A 14,405-nucleotide genomic window follows, 5' to 3' on the forward strand; every position below is an offset into this window, starting at 1 on the left:
AGACACACACACACACACAGACACACACACACACACACACACACACACACACACACACACACACACACACACACACACACACACACACACATTGTCACCTGCCAGTCAGAGGCACAGTAAGACACACAGACAGGAGGTGACTTAATCACTGAGTGTAGGAGTCTGATCCTCCTCTGACATATGACTCAGCGCTGTAATCACGGTAACTCAGAGCGTCTCCCAGCTGGAGGTCTGAACATGTGAAGCGTTCTGACGGAGAGAGATCACTTTGCGGGGTAATCATAGAGACATTATTACCTCTTTAACATGCAATACAGACCTGGCTGAGTCCAGGTGTGAGGGGTCTCCCTGCAGAGCCGAGAGGGACTGGGAGAAAGTATTTGAAGAACTCAGCTGGATCAATGACTGAACTGCAGAGTCATACAGAGGGCCTAAAGCTGTATATCAGACACTTTAAATTTAGCTAAATATGAAACATTCTTGACGGATCCACATCATCACAGGGCCGTCTCCATGATTTATGGCCCCAGGAACAATCTGATAGCCTGAGATATTACTATAACTACACTTCTACCTTAAAGAGCCTTTTATACAATCTCTGAATGATCCACACTTTTTAAAGTTATGAAGCTGTCCGGAGTGTAAGAGAAGGATGAGGCCGTCACAAACTGAACGTTGGGATTTGTTATAGTTCGACGGACGGTTTGGGTTTTTATAATACAAATAACTATTTTTAAATAAAAACTACAAGCCTCTCATTCAATGACTTTTCTTAAATATGTGTCTTGTATGTTTTCTGAAGCCTATGTGTTACTAAAATAAAACACACAAGATTTCTGGGGTCTCATTTATAACCGTTGCGTAGGCACAAAACGGGGTCTGAAATTGGCGTACGCCTTTTCCTAAGCAAAGTTTGTGATCTATAAAAACAAACCTGATGGTAAAATGTGCGCACCGGTAAGAGAACTGTGACCCAGGTGTACGTTCATTTTGGAGGCAAGAAAAAATGAGAATAACACAAAAAATGAGAATAACACAAAAACCATAAAGCCTCCAGTTTTCATTAATATCTTTCAGTATCGTGCATGTATCATCAAGTGTGGTTTTTAGTTTTAATAAAGATGCCTGCGTCAAGACGCACAGAGACACGGCGATGGCTTCACACATTTCGCCTTCTCCAGACTCAGCTGCACGTATTTATTCTGTAAATAATTCAAGTGTGGACATTAAGTCGGGGCATCTCTGAAACGGTCATTAGGCATATATATCCTCATAATTAGTCACAGAGCAGACGGAGTTTCCCACGAAAAAAAGGGGCCAACGTTTTTGTTCGTTGATCAAACCTTTGATTACTAATATGATAGAGTGAGGGAGATTGCTGACTGACGTGAGCACTCTGACAATATGAAGAAGTCAGTGTGGGTCCTGTAAACATGTAAACATTGTAGATATACTCGTGTGTAATGATGAACGCTGGATGTTTTGGTGCTGTAGGAGGACAGTGGGAATGCAGCAGCGACGTGGTGTCATTCTCAGATTTTTCTTCAGTCTTTCTTCGTCTAAACTTCCGGGTTTCGCCGCGATCCAGCGCTGGAAACCTTTGCTCTGCCCCCTCATTTGTATGCATTTTCATTCACGAGCTGCTTTGCATTGACCGTTTATGGTTGATTGTGGGCGTGTAGCGGGCGGAACATGGGACTAATCTACACGCGCACATTTCCAGGTGGATCGTTATTTATAAAGGGAACAGTGCGTGCAGGTGTGCGTATGAACGGTTTTATTAATCTGAATCATTTTGTGCACACGCCATTTCCGGGTTTTTGGCACACGTACATTTTTAGTATGGATTCTACGCACTCTTTTATAAATGAGACCCCTGAGCATTTATACCTCTAATGATACATTTCCCTGGATTGTTTTCACGTGTTGTTTTATTTTTTATTAGTTATTGTTTCTATTTATAGACTTCATATATATGCGCAGGAATTTAACAGAGAGCGACAGATAGATATACAGACAGATAGATAGAGACCATAGACAGATAGATACATGCTCATTCTTGAGCCGGCAAAGGAACAGAGAGAGGAACACCTGCGTGTCAAGGCCAGTCTGACGTCAGTGTCCACTGATCCACAGCATCCACAAGAGCTGAGAAGGAGGCAGTGTCAGACAATCACTCACTGCAAGAAAAATATGACCATTGTCTCCTGCAAGGGGTGCAGGCGCCCTGTGAGTGGGAAGTGCACCGTAAAGGTTGAGCACTTTTGCAGCAGGTATGTGCATTACGTGCCACGGCGCTGTCCAAGGTGCTGATCGTTCATTTGTTCATCTGTTTGTTTGTTCTTGTTTGTTTGTTTTTGTAGAATGTGTTTTAGAAACGGGAGACGAGGAGCAGCAGTAAAAATCGGCGCACTAAAAAAAAGATGACAGATATTGTAAATTAACATGCGACATTTAAAAGGTTACCAATCCTGCCTTATGCTGATAGTCTATTTGGTTTTGAAGTGTCTGACAGAGATAATATACAGCTCCTTTAAGTTCATAACGTGCACATCTGGAGAGAGTTTGTATCTGAAGGAGATTGAGGAGTCTCCTCAAGTTGAATGTTTACATTGAGGTGTTGTGTAGGAGTATTGGCAAATATGGCTGTGTTACATGATGTTTTTTATGACCCATGACGAAAAGCAGATGTTTAGACGCATATAGGCGATTGTCTCTGTATGTTCGGGAGAGATCATTATTTGGCTTCTTGATCCTCCTGGTCAGACGTGACCAGTGACTCTGTTTCTTGCTTAAATAAAATTATACTCTTTGAAAGCAAGTCAGTCTCAACGGCGAATTTCTTCATCATCAAACATATCAACAACAAGGAAATCCACATCAATTTGTAGATAAAAGTAAGTTATATTTAACTTCATCAAAAAAATGCATTATTTGTGTGCTTCTGAACACAAACTATTACATTTGCATATGCCGTCTGAAAGACGGCGCTTGGAGGGGGGTCTAGAATGTTAAGGGTCTAGTCCTGTTAAGGACTGGCTTGTTCCAGTGGTGCACGTGTGTCTGACAAACTTTTCTGTTTATTTCTAGGCTTTCTGCGTAAAAAACGAATTATTTTCAAAACAAATCAGTGATTTATTTTTGATACATTACACTCTATCATCTAAGGAAGATAAAACTTTAAATCTGTATCTGAGATGGCTGAAAAAGGAATACAAACGCATAACCGAGCGCAGGATAAGGACGAGGGGGAGACCAACTTGCTCCTAAAAGAAATCAAAGTGATCCAGGTGAATATGGATAATATTGAAACACAGCTAAACAGCAAAGTAGATGGGCTCTACACATCGCTGGAAAAGATCCTGAAAGGTGAACTTAAGAAGTGTGTGAAAGAAATAAAAGATAACATTGATTTAGAAATCGGCGCACTTAAATTGCACTTGGATCAGCTGGAGGAGAAAATTAAATCAAGCAACTCAAGCGCTCCAAACAAATACGATGCGGATGTGTCGATCGTCATTATGGGTTTAGCATATAATGACGACGAAGATTTAGCCCAAAAGGTAAAAGAAGTGTTTGAAGACGGCTGTGCTTGTGAGCAAACTCTGACACCAGTTGCAATGCAGAGATTGCGAGCCAGAGGTCCGGGCCCCGGTGTGGTGAAAGTGGCTTTTTCTTCCGTAAAATAAAAGGTGGCAATGCTCCGTGGGAAACAAAACCTGAAATCCAACCCGAAGTTCAAAAGAGTGTATGTCCAATCTGCAAAGTCACACACGGATCGGATCATGGAATCAAACTTTAAAATGCTTCTGCGCGATCTACCAGTTGGGAAGGATTTGTACGTGTCGGGAAACGGGAGGTTCATCAAACGAGGCGCACCTGAGGCAGCAACACCTGCAGGCGAGCAGAGTGCCGGAGCATGGAGACGCTAGGAGCTGCTGCCCAACCCCTAAGAAATGACTCATCCTGTTTGTCTCTTGTGCACTGGAATATAAATGGATGGACCTCTACAAACTGTGAGCTCCGAAGTTTATTATTACAGTCACAAAATCCAGATATTATTTCCCTTAATGAGACACATTTATTCGGTGACGGTGTTATTGAGTTAACTGACTATACGTGGTTTGGAAACAACAGAAACAAACATATACGTGCCCCAATGGGCTCAGGAGGAGTCGGTCTCTTAGTTAAAAATGAAATGTTGTGGATAAATCTGTGGATGGCATAATTGGAGTACATCATCGAGATCGAGATCGAGATCTGCAGTATAGCTTCATGATTTTCTCCTGTTATTTGTCCCCAGAAGGATCTGTAAGGGGAGGAGACTGTAACACGTTTCTCAGGTTTATTCTTTGGCTACAGATGTAATTTATATTTGTGGCGACTTTAATAGTCGTATTTCGGATAAAGAGGACTGTATTGGGGATTTAGACAATGTTCCACCCAGAATGACCTTAGATCTGTCACTAAATAGCCATGGTGAATCTTTTCTTGAATTTCTTAGGGACTCTAAATGCTGTGTTTTGAATGGCAGGAAAAATCTAAATGATGATAATTTTACTTCCTTATCAGTAAGAGCTGTAGTGGACTATACAGTCACACCCCATAATTGCCTTGAGTCTTGTCTTGCCTTTAAAGTAATTACTGCCACAGACCTTATAGATCAAAATGCTGCAACCTGTATGAACCTTATTGGAGAAAGATGTCACTTACCGGATCACTCACTTTTATTGCTAACATTAAAAGTTGGAGCTCAAATAACAGAAGAAAATAAATCAGTTTCACAATCAAAAAGGAGATGCAGAACCTTTCCTGAGAACTTTTTGTCCTCTGACATGTGTCGATTTGCATTATTAGAGTTGATAGAACAACTTGAAGCCTGTCAAAGTACACAAAATAATGTTGATGGATGGTACAATGAGTTCTATGATATGAGGATTTTAGAAATGGAAAAATGTCAACCCAAAAATTTAAATAAATACACATTTCAGCAGGTAGCAAGGTGTTCTAAACCTTACTGGAATTCTCAGCTCCAAAAACTGTGGAATGAATGAAAAATAGCAGAAAATAACTTTCTTCGATGTAATGATCCAGTGAGGAAACAACAACTGAGAAAAAATTACTGGCAAGCACAGTTTACATTTGATAAAAAATTAAGGTTCCACAAAAGGAAGTTTAGTAGATGGCAGTCCTTGAGATTAGACTATTTACAAACCAATAATCCACAACAATTCTGGAGGGAAATTAATAAATTAGGCCCAAGGAGAATACAGAAAATACCTATGGAGGTTGTCCTAAGCAATGATGTCCTGGAATGCAGGAAAGAGTTTGTAATTAAAAAGTGGAAGACAGATTTTGCTGATTTATTTTCAGGAAGTAATATTCCACCAATTTTTGAAGATGCATGTAACCTAAAGGACGATTTAGAGAGAAATATTGGCGGAGAAAACTATTCACCAAATTTATTTTTGAATTATGATATTACCTTGGAAGAAGTGAAAACTGCTATAAATAAGTCTAAGCTGAAAAAGCAATAGGTGTGGAAGAGATCCCAAATTAAGTATTACAATCACCTCCTCTCTTAAACATGCTTTTCTGTCTGTTTAGGTTTGGTTTTAAACACAGTATTGTTCCTTCCGCGTGGTATAAATCTATTATCAAACCTATCCCAAAGTCATCTAAGAATGACCCTAGGATACCACTCAATTACAGAGGAATCAGCCTTCTTAGCACAGTGTATAAATTGTATAGTAGTATTTTGAATGCTAGGCTGACCCAGTATCTGGAAACAGAGGAATATTTAGTTGATGAACAGAATGGGTTCAGAAGGAATTGAGCCTGCATTGATCATAGTCACACAATTTCAACAATTGTCAGGACAAGAATTGCAGAAGATAAATCTACTTTCGTATGTTTTGTGGATTTCCAAAAGGTTTTTGATTGGGTAAATAGAGATTTGCTTGCCTTAAAACTTTTAAAAGCAGGTGTGGATGGTAAATTCTATCAAGCTCTAAAATCACTGTATAGCTGCTCTGTTGCATGTGTTCAGGTAAAAGATTTTCAAACTGACTGGTTTAAAACCCCTTTTGGTGTTAAACAGGGTGATGTCCTGTCCCCTAGTTTGTTTTCTCTATATATAAATGACCTGGCTCTTGAAATCAAGAATACTAATTTAGGTATACATTTGAATGATTTAACTGTGGGTACTTTGTTGTACACGAACGATATTGCTCTGCTGGCTGAATCGGAGGATGATTTACAAAATATTTTAAATTTAGTTAAGACCTGGTGTTGCAGATGGAGGCTGTCAATTAATCAGAGTAAAACACAGATAATTCATTTTAGAAAAAAGGGTTTCCCAAGAAGTGAAAAAAGCTTTACTTTTTGGGATATGCCATTAGAAAATGTATCTGTGTATAAATATTTGGGATTTCCACTTGATGAAAATATGAATTATGTAAATAGAATTGAACTCCTTGCTAGTTCAGCTAGCAGAGCTTTGGGGGCTGTTGTTAACAAATTAAAAATATGTAAAGACCTTGGTTATTCTACTTACTCTCAACTGTATGATGCATGTGTTTCTCCCATTTTGAATTATGCTGCTGGGGTATGGGGATTTAAAGAAAGAAGAATTTCAGATGCAGTACAAAACAGAGCTATTCGTTGTTTTCTGGGCATTCATAGATTTGTTCCCTCTTTGGCTGCTCAGGGTGCACTCTTAGAAATTCCCCTGTTAACAAACAGTAAACAACTGGCAGTAGGGTTGCCAGGAAGTTACTGTAAAATTAACGGTATATTGCTGTTATACAGTTTTCTACCATTTTTGTAAATACAGCAAAAAGCTGTGATTTTAAACCTTAACAGGAAAATACTGTTGAAATGATTAACTGTTTAATACTGTTTATTTACACTCCTTCACAAGAGGTATAGTTGCAGATTTTTACTGTGAATTGTAAATACTACACCTAGCTATAGATTCATTTCCTTCTATCAAAATGGACAACATATTTTTATTTTCTAAACCTAGTGATTTGATAAATGAATCCTTGCATGTCAGGTTATAAAACACCATGTTTTAAAATATTAAATAAACAGTGCCTTTAAAATTGCAACTTAAAATGTTAAGAAAAATAATAAAACTTCAAACTGTCTTCTCAAACCACATCTGTCTTTATTGAAACTGTAACAAAAACAAAGAAAATACACTTTAAGAACATGAAGGTTAAATAGGCAAAAGATCTTGCATAAATATTTACATTAAGGCATTTAGCAAAGGCCATTTTTAATGTATAAAAGGTGCATAAAGAGTTTTGGTAGATACATTTTAAACAGAGATGTGAAAAAAATTATGTTATAGTTTCATAACTGAATAAACAACCTGTCCTCGGAGGGAAATTGGGTCCCTGCACCTGCACCTCCCTCTGATTTCTCCTTCCAGACTGAAACTGCCACAAGGATTCTGTAAAGGGAAAAAACAACATTAGAACAAAAGCAGCTCCAGCTGAACAGTGAACAGTGAATCATATGGACAATCCTTTCTAAATATTCTCCATATACAAAGAAGTAAAGTAAAAGTATGAAGTAGAACTAGTATGAAGAAAAATAAGTCCTGGAATTACTTTAAGTACATGAATTCAGGATGTATGGCAGCAGCTTAATGTGTTAAAACAGTAAAAAACAAAAAACATGCTTCAGAGAGAATCAGTGAAGACTTAAAGAGGGTCATGGTGTTATGTGAGGTCTCAGTCCTCCATGTGGGACCATGCAGTTCTCTCTGCAGCCTAAAGGGGCCAGAGCATGCTTTCATATTCCTCTCAGAGACGACATGAAACATCCTCTGAGTAAAACAGCTGATTTGAATCATCAGTCTGAGCTCAGAGAAAGAGAGAGAGAAGACTTTTAACATCAGCAAACACAGGCGCATACAGTATATCAGTTATATATCAGGGTGGCAGTAGCTCAGTCTGAAGGGACGCCGGTTGAGAACTGGAGGGTTGCGGGTTCCGGTCCCCGGAGCCGGAACGACTCTGACTTTCACAGCTCGTGTGTGTGTGTGTGTGTGTGTGTGTGTGTGTGTGTGTGTGTGTGTGTGTGTGTGTGTGTGTGTGTGTGTGTGTGTGTGTGTGTGTGTGTGACATATCCTGATTAAGCTGATTGAGCCTCTGATCGCTGTCTGTGTCCTTCTCTCTGATTGGTTATTTGTTTCCTTTGTTTCTGTCTTCGTGCTCATGAAGTCTTTGAGTTCATAGCTTCTCATTGATTGATATACCAGCTCCTGTTGAAGATAATGAGTTATATATTATTTTTATTGATAGTTTGGTGACGCTGTCTGTGCTGAACCCTCGTTGACCTCGTCCATTTCACAGCTTTTATAAACTTTGATTTGCAGAAGAAGTAGTAGAAGAAGGTGTGTTCATGCTGAGAAGAGTGAAGACTTACACATGGACACATGGAAGTTGAGTTGAATAGTGTGACTTTCTCCATGACAACAGTTTATTTGAGGAGTTTCAGTCAGGATTTAGAGTCCACCATAGCACTGAGACTGCACTAGTTAAAGTTACAAACGATCTAATTCTAGCTTCAGACAGGGGACTTCTCTCTGTGCTCGTCTTGTTAGATCTTAGTGCTGCTTTTGACACTATTGACCATCAGATCCTATTATACAGACTAGAACATTTACTTGGAATTACAGGGACTGCTTTAAGTTGGTTTGAATCCTACTTATCAGACCGATCTCAGTTTGTACATGTTAATGACAAGTCCTCTATGCACACCAACGTTAGCCATGGAGTGCCACAAGGTTCAGTGCTTGGACCAATTCTCTTTACATGATATATGCTTCCTCTGGGAAATATTATGAGGAAACACTCCATACAGTTTCATTGTTATGCAAATGATACTCAGCTTTATGTGTCAATGAAGCCTGATGGCACCAGTCAGTTATGTAAGCTAGAAACGTGCCTTAAGGATGTTAGGACCTGGATGACCAGAAATATTTTGCTACTTAACTCAGACAAGACTGAAGTTATTGTGCTAGGCCCTAAAAACCTCAGAGAGACTTTTTCTTAAAGTCTCTAAAGACTCTTCAACTAATCCAGAACTCTGCAGCTTGACTAGAACTAAGAAAAGGGACCAAATTACTCCTGTGTTGGCTTCTCTGCACTGGCTCCCTATACAATCTAGAATAGAAATCAAGATCCTTCTCACTTACAAAGCTCTAAACGGCCAGGCACCATCTTATCTTAAGGAGCTATTAGTGCCGCACTACCCTTCGAGAACATTACGGAACCATAATGCAGGCCTGCTAGTGGTACCTACAGTCTCTAAGTGTACTATGGGAGGTAATACATTGTACATATACAGTACATCATATTACTGCATGTATCTATCTGTAAATCTCAGTCACTAACCACCTACTTTCCTGGGAGCTCTTGAGCTCTCTCAGGCTCCTCGCCTGCCAGAACAACCTCCCCTCCCCCTCCCCACCGGATCATTGATGGACGGCTTGCCTGAACATCACCCCACCCCCTTGCTCCCTATCCCTCTTCCTGCATTTTATCCCATCTCTCCCCCATCCCCTTCCAAGCCCGGCGCAGTCTAGGCCTGTGAAGGCTGTTTCGTCATGAGCCGGGGATCCAGCCGAAGATTTCTGCCTTTTAATAAGGCAGTTTTTTCTTACCACTGTAACTTTTGCTGCTTTGCTAAAGTGCTCATGATGGATAGGCAGGTCTTTGTAATATAGCAATAAGTAAGGTCTTTTACCTGCTTTTTGTAACATAACAATAAGTAAGGTATTTTTACCTGCTCTTTTGTAATGTTAACAGACAGAGAGTAAGGTCTTTTACCTGCTTTTTGTAAAGTGTTACAAACACACACTAATCCGGAGCGCCTTATATATGGATCAATTGGTTAATTGGTTGATCCATACTGGTTGTACACGGCGCTCAGCGACACTGACTCGGATAATGACGAGAGGGAGCCGGGCATGTTGGATGCCGTACTCGCCCAACTGTTCAATTCGGACACTGAAGAAGAAGAATTCGAGGGATTCGTGGACGGGGAATGAACTGAAAAAGTGATCTTTACGTGTTATACGTAACTGAACAATGTTGAGTTATGCACTAACGTTTGAATTAGCGGTATCAGACTGTGTTTCTTTTACGTGTTTACAACTGAACAAGGCTGGGAGATATTGTGAATATGCACATTAACGTTTGAACAACGTTGAGTTATTGTGAATGCACTACGTATAAAACTACGTTTTGAGAGTTAAGAGAAACGTCAAAGAAATAATTTATTATTTGGGGAAATCGTCTTATGTACTTTTGTTTTTGTAGTTTTATACGTTACGTTTTATACGTATTTATATTTATATATTCACAATATCTCCCAGCCTTGTTCAGTTGTAAACACGTTCTATTGTATGCGCCTTATAATCCGGTGCGCCCTATATATGAAAACAGTTCTAAAATAGGCCATTCATTGAAGGTGCGCCTTATAATCCGGTGCGCCTTATAATCCGGTGCGCCTTATAGTGCGGAAAATACGGTAATTTTAGGAAGTCCAGCATAGAGGGCCTTAAAGTTATCTAATCTGCTGAATATTTGAATCTAAGGACTAGATCTTCAGAGTCAGGTTGGATCATGAAGCACAGAGTTTAGAAACGTTCTTGACATGATAGAAGGCTGTCTTTGTAGTAGCTGAAATGTTTAATAGACTTAAGCTTGTATATTTCTTTTCTAGTCTTTAGACTCCTCAAAGCTCTTTTACACCGCAGGTCAAAGCTACACATTCACACACTGATGGTAGAGGCTGCTGAGTAAAGAGTCCATCAGAATTAACTCATCCATTCATACACATTCACACACTGATGGTAGAGGCTGCTGAGTAAAGAATCCATCAGTATTAACTCATCCATTCATACACATTCACACACTGATGGTAGAGGCTGCTGAGTAAAGTATAATGGATGAGTCAGTATTAAGTCGTCCATTCATACACATTCACACACTGATGGCAGAGGCTGCTGCGTAAAGAGTCCGTCAGTATTAACTCATCCGAAATCAGGGAGAGAGAGTGGGGAATGACCGCTTGAGACGACAGCCTCCATACATGGGGCGTGCGCACTAACCACTGCGCCACCAGCGGCCCTCTCCAACAATCTCTTTGTTCACGACAATGTGACACGGTTTGTCCTGATGAAATTGGTGCAGAAAGACATTTAAACTCACACAACTAAAGGAGAAAAACCATTTGCTGGAAGTGTAGAAATATTTTCTGCTCGTGTTTAGTTTCCACAGGTACATGAGTGAGAAAGGTTTTAGTGAAGATGCTACACAGAGCTCTGCAGCAGCTCCACACTCAGACTCCTGGATGCATTGTGTGTGCTAATCACAAACATAATCCAAGAAGTCAGAGTAACAGACCTGAGGCAGGACCGTTTACAAACGACTGCACACAGCCAATAACAAACATACAAAGGGAACATGAAAGCGGACTGAGGTCCTCACAGGTGATCCATCACCTCAGATCAGCTCGCTCTCTCTGGAAGCTGTGTCTACAGCTCAGCCTGCAAACATCTCTCATTGTCTGTCCGTCTCTGCTGCTCCATCCTCAGCTAACAGTTTGTCCTCCTGCCTAATGAAGAGCAACCTGCACAGCACAAACACCATTCATCAAAATGTAGACATCTGTAGACAGTGTGTGTGTGTGTGTGTGTGTGTGTCTGACCTGTTTGTGGGTTCGGTCTGACACCCCGAAGATAAAGACTACAAATACACAACACCCTGAAGATAAAGACTACAAATACACAACACCCTGAACATAAAGACTACAAATACACAACACCCTGAAGAGAAAGACTACAGATTCTGCAGATTTTCAGGATTTCTGACATGAGAATCTCCCTCCTCTAATCGATGTTTTCAAACCTCTCTGATACTCTTCAGCTAATAACTTCCTCTATAAATTGTGAACAAGCGTCTGATGATGATGATCCTCTGTGAGGGAGCAATGGGAAACCCATCAGGGAGGCAGGTGTGTTGGGGGGGGGGCATCTCTCTAGGATTGCATTGTTAATGCCTTCTTCCTCTTTTGTTAACCACTCTGAAACAAAGTGGATGATATCACTCAGGCTGCAGACCCAGAAACATCTCAGCGGCTCCGAGTCTCTCAGACTAGAGATGAACTCCTCTAACATCAGGTGGCTCGAGGTGAACAGGTCACAGTGAGGACATGATGCTCTGAGCGCCGGCAGATACCTGTCCGATCTCTGCTCCGTTTGCTCATCCTCTCTCTCTCTCTCTCTCTCTTGTGTCCTCGGGGGAAGGAAACTAAATAAAAGCAGATGCTAGCAAACGGTTTCTGCGTCAATCATCCAAACCAACACACACAGCTGTGAGGGGCGAGACATCCTGCAGGAAGGAGCAGTGAGGTTCTGCACTGACTGTACAGTGTCATGGCCAGTGAAGGAGAAAGGTCATGTGTTTGGAGTGTGAGGGTGTGCCGGAGGTAACGAGGTTAATGAATGTGAAAGTCATTTGAACAGCAAAGAGGAAACAGGAAGTAAAAAGCATTGTAAGAATCTCAGAGAGGAAGCTGCAAGGGAGGCAAAAAAGCGGAGCTCCAAACATTAGGACACAGCTTTCTGATCTGTTTCCATGATCAGACTGATCCCAGAGCAGCTTACTTACTGTCAGCATCATGATGTACACAAAAGGAGCTCAGCTGATGAATCATGAAATACTTACACAGGACAGAGATCCTGGTATCACACAGAGCTGTCCAGAGGCAGGTCTGAATGTCAGCGTCTGTAGAGTTTGTTGAATGCTCATAGAAACAGTTCATAAAGAATCCTCACAGCAGGGTGAGAGGGAGAGATGATGACCTGCAGACTGTGATGGATGTTTCCTCTATGCAGAGAATCACAGCCCTTTAAACCTCATCAGAGACACAGTGACTCTTACGACCTGAACACTGGGGGCTCTGCAGTCGGAGTCAGAGGTTAATAACTCATACAGGTGATGACGATCTGAAGAACAAGAAGAGGAGGAGAGGTCAAGGACTGGACCATTGTCTGAGACTGCTGTTTCTGCTGATTTCAGGACAGGAAGATATTAAAGCTGGTGAAACTTGGATCTCTGAGCTGACTCAGCTTCTGAGAGTGAGACTGTAGGTTGGTTCCCTAACCCTAACCCTTCTGTTAGCATCCTCAGAAACTTGAAGCTGATTCTTTGGTGCGGCATTTACCACTTATTTTAATGCATCAAATTCAAGGCTTTTGTGTGGGAATAAATAACAGTATTATAAGGATGCACGACTACCATTGGACACAGAAAACTAGTTTGGAGACAACCTGCTGATCCGAGAACAAACAGAAGTGAAGATTGAATTCAAGTTCAAATGTGATCTGTGTGAGACAGGCTGCTTCCACTTCATTTACATGGCTAAACTTTGCTGTAGGTTTGCCAAGTGTCGCTAACGTTAGCGGAGCAAGCACCTCCAGCCGTCTGTCCTCCCTGCAGGTCAGATGTGGTTACTCGTCACTCTGGGCAATAACCTAAGACCTCCTTCAAACAAATTTATCTCCAATTTGTTGATCAATAATACTTACAAACCTGCTACTCTGATGCAACAATGGCAACTTTCCCCACAGAAAGCAAACACTTCTAATAGAACCAAGGAAAAAGGTCTCGCTCTCTCTCTCTTTCTCTCTCATCAGTGTACACACCCCCCCCCTCCATCCTGTGTGATACGTCCTGTGTTCATGAGCGTGACACTCGTTCTCTCGATGATCTGTCGTCGTCCTGAGGCTCTGTCACTTCATTCTGCTGTCAAACTCAGAGTTTGTCCGTCCTCTGTGTTGTGTTTCTTCCTCGGCTCGTCTTTGTGTCTTAATGATGGTTCTGAGGGCAGATAGAGATATGAGACACTGCAGCACGCACACACAGAGACACAGAGACACAGGGGGAGCGCGTTCATACAGCCTTCAGTTTGATGTCACTTCATCTGTAACACAGAGCAGCAAATCACACTGTTGAAACTTCTACTTCACTTAGGAGCTGCTGCAGGTAAACAGACTGTAACGTCTGCAGCAGGTAAACAGACTGTAACGTCTGCAGCAGGTAAACAGACTGTAACGTCTGCAGCAGGTAAACAGACTGTAACGTTTGTAAACAGACTGTAACGTCTGCAGCGGGTAAACAGACTGTAATGTCTGCAGTGGGTAAACAGACTGTAACGTCTGCAGCTGGTAAATAGGCTGTAATGTCTGCAGCAGGTAAACAGGCTGTAACGTCTGCAGCAGGTAAACAGACTGTAACGTCTGTAAACAGACTGTAACGTCTGCAGCAGGTAAAGATGCTGTAACGTCTGCAGCAGGTAAACAGGCTGTAACGTCTGCAGCA

This window comes from Labrus bergylta, chromosome 20 (genome assembly GCF_963930695.1).
Source record: "Labrus bergylta chromosome 20, fLabBer1.1, whole genome shotgun sequence".
Lineage (NCBI taxonomy): Eukaryota > Metazoa > Chordata > Actinopteri > Labriformes > Labridae > Labrus > Labrus bergylta.